Genomic DNA, 11182 nt, shown 5'->3' with positions numbered 1-11182 from the left:
AGAGCGTAGGTCTGCCGACTGAAAGGTCCCAGGTTCGATTCCGGTCAAGGGCATGCACATTGGTTGTGGGCACATCCTCGGTAGGGGGTGTGCAGGAGGCAGCTGGTCAATGTTTCTCTCTCATCGACATTTCTGGCTCTCTATCTCTCTCCCTTACTCTCTGTAAAAAAAAATCAATAAAATATATATTTTTTTAAATTGAGGCATATCCTATAAAACTATTGAAGTTAAAAAAAAAAGAGTTGGCAGACAGACAAAAATATCGGATATTATCTGAAGAGGGAAAAAAAATAAGGCTGATCTTAGATATCTCCACAGTTTCCAATGCCAATGAACAGTAAATCAATACCTGCAAAATTTTCAAAGAAAGAATTGTGACTAGGGAATTTACATTAAGTCAAGCTATTCTTAGAGCTTTATAAAAACTCCAGTCAAATCACTTAAAGTATACAAAATTCAGGGACTATTGTTGAGATCCCTCCTCGAGAAAACTACTACATGACAAGTTTCATCCAACCAAAATATAGCTGGGGTAAGTATAGCAAGAAAAATGATGGTGAACATTGAATGTATTTCATTGTAAACCAAAGGGAGAATATTTCAACATGGTACAACTATCAAAATTTGGGGGAGAAGTGAAAGAAGGTGATAAGTTTTCTGATCGCCTCATATGAGGCTGTTAAAGATACAAAATCAAATAACATTAATTCAAACATATAATACTTAGCAGTTCAAAGGGAAACACTAAAGAGCTGATAGTATTAATTTAAGTAAGTTATAAACTAAAAGAAGAGGAGAAGGAAGTGGAAACATGATGATTTCAGTATTGTATACAGTAGGAAACTAATAAATACAGTCTAAAAACATGGAGATACTAAAGGTATCCTATAAAAGTACAATTAAAGGTAACCAGGACAAAAAATGCAAACCTCTCATTATCAGAAAAACTATTCAGAGGCAAACTGAATGAAAACAGAACCCAAAGTGAGAGACTCTTTAAAATAGAAAACATAATATGAACTAATATGACAGAAGGCAGACCAAACAACCCTGTCATATCAATAAATCTAAATGCCCTACACTAAGTGAAAGACAAAAACTGAATCACAAATCAAAACCCAATTCTACATATATATGAAAACTACAATAGGATAAAGTGGTTCAGAAAGTGAAAATAAAGAAATAGGCAGTATTATAACAAACAAAAGCAAACAGAAAGAAAGCAGGGCTTACAATTTTAATAGCTGGCAGAATGAAATCTAGAGCAAAAAACATTGAACAAGACAAAGAAACTTACAATGACACCATATAAAACTTATAATGAAGAAATAACTGGTACAAATTGCCATAGCAGAATCACACATAGAATAGAAATTATGATTCAAACATAAAGAGCTAGAAACACATTAATAGTAAGAGACTTGAAGTCACCTCTCTCAGTCTATTGACAAGTTGTGTAGAAGAAAAATTAGTAAAGTTATGGAAGAATAAAGTAAAATTAAATTAAATTAACAACAAAGGTCTGACTGATAAATATAAAACTTTGTACCCTGGAAATCAAAACTATACCTTAATTTCATATAACCATAAACAATCACAAAAATTAGCTACTTGTTAGATCCAAAGATAACTTTATGAATTCAAGAAAGTAGAAATCAAAATGCCATTAAAATGGAAATTTCATCTAGAAATAGTAACTCTCCCTTAAACAAATGTTGAGTAAAATAAAACTAAAAAGCCAAATTTCCACATTTTTATAAAATAATGTGTTAAGATAATTTAACATATCAAAATGAATGAGATATACCTAACAGTGCTAAGAGAAAAAAGTCATAGCCTTAAAACCTATTTAAATAAAATAAACAAATGACATAAGCATCCAACTTTAAAAGACATACATAGACCAATAAAATTACCAGAGTAAAAACACATGAAAAGAATTGATAAAAATAATATAGAGTGGGGCAAAAGTAGGTCTACAAAAGCTCCAGTCAATCACTTAAAGTATACAAAGGAACTTATAAATAAATTTAAAACTCTTCCTATAAAGGAAAGAGTAGGGTGAATAATCAGCTAACCTTAGCAAGAAAAAAGCAAAGAAGCAAAAATAGGATTCACAAAACAAAGATGATAAAATGGAAATGGAAACAGAAGAAATTAAAGAATCACAAAAGATTAATTTACATAGAATTTGGTGAATTCTTTAAAAAATAAGTTTTAGCTGAAACCGATTTGGTTCCGTCGTAGAGCATCGGCCTGTGGACTGACAGGTCCCAGGTTTGATTCCGGTCAAGGACATGTGCGTTGGTTGCGGGCACATCCCCGGTAGGAGGTGTGCAAGAGGCAGCTGGTTGATGTTTCTCTCTCATCGATGTTTCTAGCTCTCTATCCCTCTCTCCTCCTCTCTGTAAAAAATCAATAAAATATATATATATTTTAAATAAAATAAAAAATTTATTAAAAAAAAAAGTTTTAAAGTTGTATGAAATAGATAATTTTCTAGGAAAGGTCATTTACCAAAACACCAGAAAAGAAGTGGAAAATATAAAGTGAAAAAATTCTACTAAAAAATAAATATGTCAAAGAACTTCAAACAACAACAACAAAAGCACTACTCCCCATTTATTCTTAGGATAATCCCAACACATTTTGAAAAGCAGTTCCAATGCTACTTAAACTGCTCAGATTATAGGTATTGATAGAAATTTTTAAATTATTTTGTGAAGCAAGCACAATATTGAAGCCACACCTGACAAAATAGTATAAAAAAAACTAGAGACTAATCTCATTTATAAATATTCATGCAAAAATCCCAAATAAAATATGTAAAACAAAATCTGACAGTACATCACAAGAATTATACAGCATAACCACATGGGATTTATTATGAAAATGTATATGAAAAAAAACACCTCAATACTACTCTTTAAAGAGTAACACTCAGTAAAATAAAAAAAGATGGATTCAATTTTAACAAGACCCCAATATGTAAAAGAGTAATTTTTATAAAAGTCAGATAGAAGAACCAATGGCTGCTATTTAACATTTTATTAATGTCCTAATGTCATTAGCCAATAGAATTTCCAGAGTAAAGAGCTAGAAATATAAAATATTGAAAAGGAGAAGGTAACTTTTTTGTTTTGTTTTGTTTTGTTTTTTTCAGGGGAAATGATATGATTGTACATCTGGAGCATCCAAGCTAATTAATTAACTGCAAACAATAAAAATAATTCAGTAAAAGAACAGGGTAAAAAAATAAGTAAAAGTGATCAATAGCTTTATATATTCAAAATAACAGAAAACATAATAATAGAATTTACCCCCATGTGTCATGTCACCAAGGAATAAAATCAACAGGAAATATACAGGAACATTATAAAGAAAAGCCTTAAATGCTACTGAATAAAACAAATAAAAAGACATACCATTTTTTTAGACAGGATGACCCACTATTGGAAGTAGGACAATATTCTTAAGTAATTAAATATTTAGTAATATCCCATTAAGAATACCAATGTTTTTCTTACTAAACAAGTGAACTCTAAAGGCCATATGAAATATAATAAGAATATGTAAAAAATAAAGATAAAACCTCAAAATGGAGAGCAATGAGGAAATTACTATCACTAGACTTTTTTAGATTATAAAATCATGATAATTAAAATAGTGTTCTGGTATATGAACAGACAGAGCAATGAGTACAGACATATATCTGAATTCATTAGATGATTTAAAATGTTACAAAGATGGTATTCCAATGAGTGGGAAGAAAGAAAAATGGTACTTAGAAAAATGGGTAGTCATATGGTGAAAATATCCACACTCTGAACCAGGATGATTTCTAGATAGATTAAAATGTAAACATTAAAATACAAAGAAAATATGGTAAAAATAATTGCACACATATCCCAAATGGCTAATAACCCTAAATTAAAAGGAGCCTTTACAAACTCAATATGTAAAAGAACAATTTGATTCTAAAAGGCTATGGAGAGATTCCAGAAGAGAAAATAAAGATGGTTCTTGAACATATGAAAAATTGCTAAGCTTCACTCTTCATAAGAATGCTAAATAAAACAACACTGAGATATATTTTTAGCTTATATTGACAAGATCACAGAGGTAGATGACACACTGGGCTGGCAGGGGTGAGAAACCAAGAATTCTCAGGCATTGCTGCCAGGAGGCTAAATTTATAGACCATTATGAAGGACTATTTAACAAAAGCTATCATAAGCACAAACGTCCTTACCCTCTCATCCAGGGTTCATCCCACTTCCAGAAATGTATCCCACAAGTAGACATATACTCAAATATCTGATATATTTGTATGAAGGTACATATAGTCACATAAAATTAGCAAACATTCATGAACAACCAAAATGGAGGTCAATAGGAAGATGGTTAATTAAATGAATTCTGTTGATACATTCATACAGTGGAATCAGAAAGAATAACAAAGTACTGAAAATATTAATAGAATGAACTACAAGATGTAATGTAGGAAAAGGGGGAGAAGGGAAGCAGGAAGGATAAAAAAGGAGAGAGAAAAAAGTAGTGCAGAACAGTATATGTAAAGTTGGGGTTGGGGAATAGACACACATATTTCTTTTATAGATATGTATACACAAACTATCTATGGAAGGATACATAAGAAATTGATTATTGTTTCTAGCTGGAGCACAACAGTGGGGAAGAGACTTGCGTATAAGTCCTTTGAATTTAAAAAAAAAAAATCTATTTTTTAGTGTATAGGTTGGATTTGGCCTGTGGTTTGCTAGTCTGAAACTCTTCAATGATCACTACAATGAAAGTGATTGTTTTTGTCCTGCCACTGTGGTTCAGTGGTTGAGAACTGACCTATGAACCAGGATATCATAGTTCTATTCCCTGTCAGGGCACATGCCAGGTTGCAGGCCTCAAACCAAGTAGGAGGTGTGAAGGAGGCAGCTGATCAATGATTCTCTCTTATCATTGACATTTTTAACTCTCTTCCTCTCCCTTCCTTGCTGAAACCAATAAAAATATATTTTAAAAGAGATCATTTAAAAAAATATATATTTTATTGATTTTTTTTTTTTTTTTTTTTTTTTACTGAGAGGAGGAGAGAGGAAGAGAGAGTTAGAAACATTGATGAGAGAGAAACACTGATCAGCTGCATCCTGTACATCCCCTTCTGGGGATGTGCCACAACCAAGGTACATGCCCTTGAGGGGAATCGAATCAGGGACCTTTCAGTCTGCAGGCCAACATTCTATCCACTGAGCCAAACTGATCAGGGCGAAAAGTGATCATTTTTATCATAAATTACTTTTTGTCTATAGGATTCTATCCTGTGCATAGGATGTTTGCATTATGATTCTTGATTCCAATATGATTCTTAATTCCAATATGACATTTATTACAATGTAAGCATTGTAACTCCTAATTCCTCAAATTCCAAAACTACAATACTACAAAAATAAAGTATTTAACTATGTCAGAGAGGGAATTATTTCATTGCAGACAAAATCATGCAGCGTTTTGCTTGGCAATCTTTCTATAATTGACATGATAACCCTTAGTGGAGGAGGATTCATTCAGACTGGTGGGAAATTGACCTGTTCTGTTAGAAATTCAAGGAAGAGAAACAGAAAAGAGAATAGGGCTTAATTTCAATAAAAATAGATGCTGTGTTTGTTCATATTTGGGAAAGAATTTAAAAGCATAAAATTTGATAAATAGTAAGTAATCATATAAAAAGAGAAAAAAGAAACTAATTACATTTGATAGCACAATCCCAGAAGAAAATTTTTCTTTTCTTTTCTTTTTTTTAACAGAAGGGTTAAAAAACAATCACCTCATGCTGAGGCCCAAATTGCTCTCCAGATTCAAATCTCTCATGTCAATCCCTTGAGTGACCTGAATTCCTCAGATTCGAAGGCTTGTTTTACCTTCCCATAATGCTTATATTGCCAACCCATACTATTTCTCACATACAGCTCAATCCCAGTTAAATCTGTAATGGGTTTTGACCAAAGTGATATCTCCTGTTTCAAATAATATTTAGTGCCACATCGAAAAAAAAAAAAAAAAAACTCATGCAAATGGTATCTACACAATGATCTCATTTTAAAGTTTTTCTTCCCAAAAGGCTACTTCAGTTTCTCACCATATAAACTAAATTACCCACCGTCTTTATTGGGCTGTTTATCTATATCTCTGTTGCTGTTATTTCCCACAGAAGGTTTTTGGTGAAATAAGAAGCTTGTTTTTTGAACCTTACCCTTTCATTAGTGTAAGCTCCTTGGGGACTGATGGTCTGACTTTGTAGCAGGTAATAGAATGGGCCTGGGAAACGGTGCTAAAATTAAACATTCCTTCCCAATGTTCCAGGCAGTCCTAAGCTGTGAAGTGCCTGCCAGCCCCCTGAGAAAATCAATAGAGTGACCACTGGGCATATAATGCCGAACCGCCCACTGGAAAGTCCAGCTAATGAAACTCCACAGTGGTCAATAGGTCTACAAGATGAGCACATTCTTACAGGAGAATAGATTCCCTTTATCTGTGCTCCTGACTCCGTGGATGGTCCAGTGAGCAATTAGACCTGCAAACACTAATACCCACCAGCCTCAACCTGCTTAGACGGCTTCACATAAATAAGATGAGATTATTATGGAGTTCTTCCCTTGAGGAGTCATTGGAGGACTGATATTCGACACAAGCATTCTAGGGTCAGCTTGAGTAATAAGGCTTTTTCTTTAAGAAATTCACCTCCACTCAGCACACATTTGGATTGGCTTTTGTAGCAAAAGCACTCTGTCTCTTACTGACCAGCACATTTATCCATGTCTCTCGGTTTGTTTCATTAAATTTAATGCACATGAATCACACATTATTTGTAAGAGGAGAGACATGTGCAAGTGGTACAGGCTCTTCCTAATAAATCCATCAATACAGCCAGCTATGCTGTATCTACTTTGCAATTCTATACTGGGCTAGAATCTCTCTTTCAATAGCAAGTTATTTATCTTGCTAACAATCTATCAAGATAAATTTCTCCTAAGGTACAGTATTATTAAATATTTCTCACAGCTGAAATTCCCCAACCTCCTTAGACAGGATTAATAGCTCTTGGTTTGTGTATATATCATGATGCATCTCACATTTTTAATGGGTGCTGTTGTGGGTGGATCTTTTATTACTACCAGATTGGGATCCCCCTGAAGGCAGAGAACCAGACTTATTCATTTCTCAGTAAATCCCAATGACTTTTACCGAGCCTTCCACATTACAGGTGAATAAATAATGAAAACATATAGCCAGAGGTTTTTAATCCTGTTTTCTAATCCTCATAGATGGGGCTGGCAGGGCAGAGAGGGGCAGAGCATTGAATCATTAAACACTATATCTCTTGAGTTTCTCTCAATCCCATGACCCTAGCTCTCCTTTTGCCTTCAATTCTATTGCTATTATGACTCCCAGATTCACAATCTGACTTTTTTTTATGCATGTGACAGCTGCTACACAGATTTAGACCCATGACAGCTTGGTGCAGGCACAGGCAGCCTCGCTTCTGAAAGGACCAGGTGGCACCAGCGGTCCCTCTTGGTGACACACTGTCACCCTGCCCACCGCATGGCCCTCTTTCCTTTCTCTCTGGCATGGCCTCTCCTCTCTAATTTATTTAAGCCTCAGTACTGAACTGGCAAAAAAAAAAAAAAATCCCGTTTTTTTATTTTAACCCCCTCCCCCATTCTGATCGATGGGCAGTGACTCTTCTGAAGCACCGTGTTTACAATGATCAAGAGCTGGCATCCCGGTCCAACAAAAGCATGTGGTCTAATGCATGAGTGATGTCTGGCTAAACAATCAAGAACAGAGGGCAACAATATACATGCCAGGTAGGTATTTACTGCATTTGCCTTACTCTCCCGTCTGGTAAATTATTCCATCCTCCCTCATGTAATCATCAGGGCTTGCAAAGTTTATGTGATTCATTCAACAATGAACTAAATTTGAGTATGAGTTATGTATAAACTGAGACTATGCTAGGCACTGGACATATAAAGACAACTAAACATAGTCCTTAATCTTAGGCAACAAATAGAGTCTAACAACCACCATATTCCATTTGTGTTTTTCAGTAAAACCAACCAGCAGGCAATATTGTCCATGTCCTTGCCATTAAAGAAAATGGCTTGCAAAGAACCATTCTTTAAATTAAACCAAGAAATCTTAACCTTGGATTTCCAAAAGCCTGAGTCAGTTACAATATGTCAGAAGGTCTCCCCAAAATGTCTGGTTTTATTGGAAAGGGGCTGGGGGTACATGATACATGTTCAAATAATTAAAGAGTGAGTGCTGCTACTGCAAATAGTTTAAGACTATAGATTACACTGACATGGTATATGATATTGATGACAGTAGCTGAAATCAGGACAAGCGGAAAGAAATCCACAGAGCAAAGCAAGAACGGTCTTCTGCACAGAGATGAGTACGTGCCAGGCGAGCACTGACTAACGTTCCACAGTTATCAGTTCCAGGTGAGGTGTGACCATGTAGAAACTGAGACAGTGACACACCCATGATGGGAGTAACTATTAGTTCTCTGAGAAAGAGCCATTTCCCTGCCAAGGAACCACTCCACCTGAGAACTGAAGACATCGGCGTGGGACTTGTCCAGTCACACCTCTGAGTTGAATCGCCATCCACATCAGGGTCTCCTCCTCTCTGCCTTTCATCACGGTGGTTTCAGAGCCAGAACCCTCCCAGGCACTAGGCTGCTGCTGTTTTCTAGGTCTCACCACCTTGTTTGGGACCGGACAGCCTCTGGCACCTGCTGTCTATGTCTGCAGATGTTTTGTTTGTTTACTTGCTTGGGTTAAAAGGTATTTACGCTATATATAATATATTAAAAATGTACGTTTTAACTACATATACATCCCAATATGAAATTGGGAGATAGTGGTTTTCCCCAAACCAGCCAGAATAAGTCCAAGAGTTGGTCTATTTTTAGCTGCTGCTCTCTACTCAGCGGTGAGGCAGGTATTCTCAGTCCACCTCCACCTCCTCACCTCTGTTAAAGCGAAAGGGATCCACATGTCAAGATGTCAAGGCATTTCTCGTGGTGGGAATCATAGATCACCTCACTCAAAATCTACCTAAGATCACCTACCATAGATCACCTCACTCAAAATCTACCTAAGAAACATTAAAATGCCAATTCCTGGGCTCCACCCAGGAACCATGAAAGACCCACAAATCTGCATTTTAACAACCCCCCCCAGATGATTTGTAAAGAGACTGAAGTGTCAGGATCCCTCGCCATTCTAGGGTAGTTGCTCTGTGGGAAAGGACTCTCCCCCCTATTCCTTAAGGATCTAAAATATATCAGCAAGGCTAGTTATATTCGTGCAGCAGCATCCGGGTAACGAAAGATTCAGATCCCTGGAAATGTTCCCAAGCTTGGCATGAGGCCCCCACTAACAGCCCGCTGGCCCCAAAATAACACTGTTTCCTGATGCACAAGGCACACAGAGGCCTCGGAAGTCTGTCGCGTGGTGATTCCAGGACTATTTACAGAGTGGGCACAGGTCCTCAGCCCTCAGAGGCCCTCGCAGCCAGAGCGGCTGAGGCTGGGCCCCAGCCCTCTGGCCTCCTGCCTAGCTATTTATTGACAGATATTCCTGGCTCCGGAAAGGCAGCTCCCAAAGGGAGTCACGAGGGATGTTTCGCCCGCATCTCTGGCTGGTGCTGCTCGAAGCCCAGCACCCTTCAATCCTCCTGTCCCCATCGATCAGCTGTAGACACAACAAAACGGGAACCACGCAAGTTCAAAGATCAACAGGGCGGCTGACAGAAACACAACATATGCTGAATCCCCGGTTCCTTTTGAGAAAGGAGAGCTCAGAGATACACACAGGAAATCATTCTGCTGCTATTTTCGAATATCTAACCTTTCACTTTGTTTAACTTCAATAATTGCCTAAGTTGAGACTACTTTTCAAAAACAGGTTTAAGTTAAACACCAAGTTCTGTTCCTTACTTGATTTTATTCGATATGCATTTCATTTTCTAACATCTCAAAAGACCAGCTATTTGGATTCACATCACACTTGTTAACACACACACACACACACACACACACACACACACAGCCCCCATCCTAATGCTGGGATACATGGAAAATACTTGAGTTTGTGCATTTCCAAAGGATATGTGAGCTTCTTCGTACGTGCATCATGCTTCTAGCTAATCTATTTCTACCCAGTACATTCAGAACTTGATTTTCTACAAAGATCTTACTATACACCCATGAAAGATCTACAGCTAATGAAAGCATAAAAGAGACAAGAGACAAAAATGACTGGAACCTACAACCTTCATTTTGCAATGAAAGAAACCGGATGCTGTAGGGTATGCTCACAGTTTCCTTCCTGCACTGAAGTTGGGATTTGCCTATTAAGGCAGAGGCTTTACCCCTTCACCAGGCAGGGCCCCCACACCTGACTACGGCTTCCTACAGAAAGCCCCTGTGCTTCTCCCTGCCTGAGGGGTTTCTCCCTCCACAGGAGCATGGGAGCCTGAGAATGGGCAGGAGGAAGGTGCAGGGGAGATAACACCTCCAGACCAGCCCTCAGCCAATGACACAGGACGTTAGATCATTAACCAGCTTTTTGGCCTCCGGTGGGACAGCGCTGCAGTGTGCATTACACCATCTCCCAGGGGCAGGTAAGCTGTCCACTGACATATCTGTTCGGCCTCTCCACTCCCTGCCAGTGTTTCCTGAAAAGCTTCCCCACCTGCACTCAAATCCTTGTCTCTACTTGTGCTTCTGGGGGGACCCAGCCAAGTCCCACAGCGATGGTGGAAAGGGAAAAGCAACCCGTTTTTTAAAGACGAGCATATTGGATCGTGTCATGGAGCCTAGAGGAAGAAGTGAACAGCTGTCTCCAACAGTGTGAGAGATTCTCAACAGGGCCAAGTTTTCAGAAACTCTGTTTCAACTCACACTAGGGAGTTACTCAGAAATTAAGAACACATATCAAACTGATTTAATGAGCAATTTTGAGGTAAAAATTAAAAAAGAAAAAGCAACCATATATCCTCAAAAGCCAAAAGCAGCATTTGGAATACTTACCTTATGAGAACAAAGCATACCCATTCTACAGGTGTCCTCACAGTCAATGTTTGGTCTGAA

The sequence above is a fragment of the Pipistrellus kuhlii genome, unplaced genomic scaffold (genome assembly GCF_014108245.1).
Source record: "Pipistrellus kuhlii isolate mPipKuh1 unplaced genomic scaffold, mPipKuh1.p scaffold_m20_p_5, whole genome shotgun sequence".
Taxonomy (NCBI): domain Eukaryota; kingdom Metazoa; phylum Chordata; class Mammalia; order Chiroptera; family Vespertilionidae; genus Pipistrellus; species Pipistrellus kuhlii.
The sequence above is the reverse complement of the archived record's forward strand: the minus strand, read 5'-3'. Positions refer to the sequence as shown.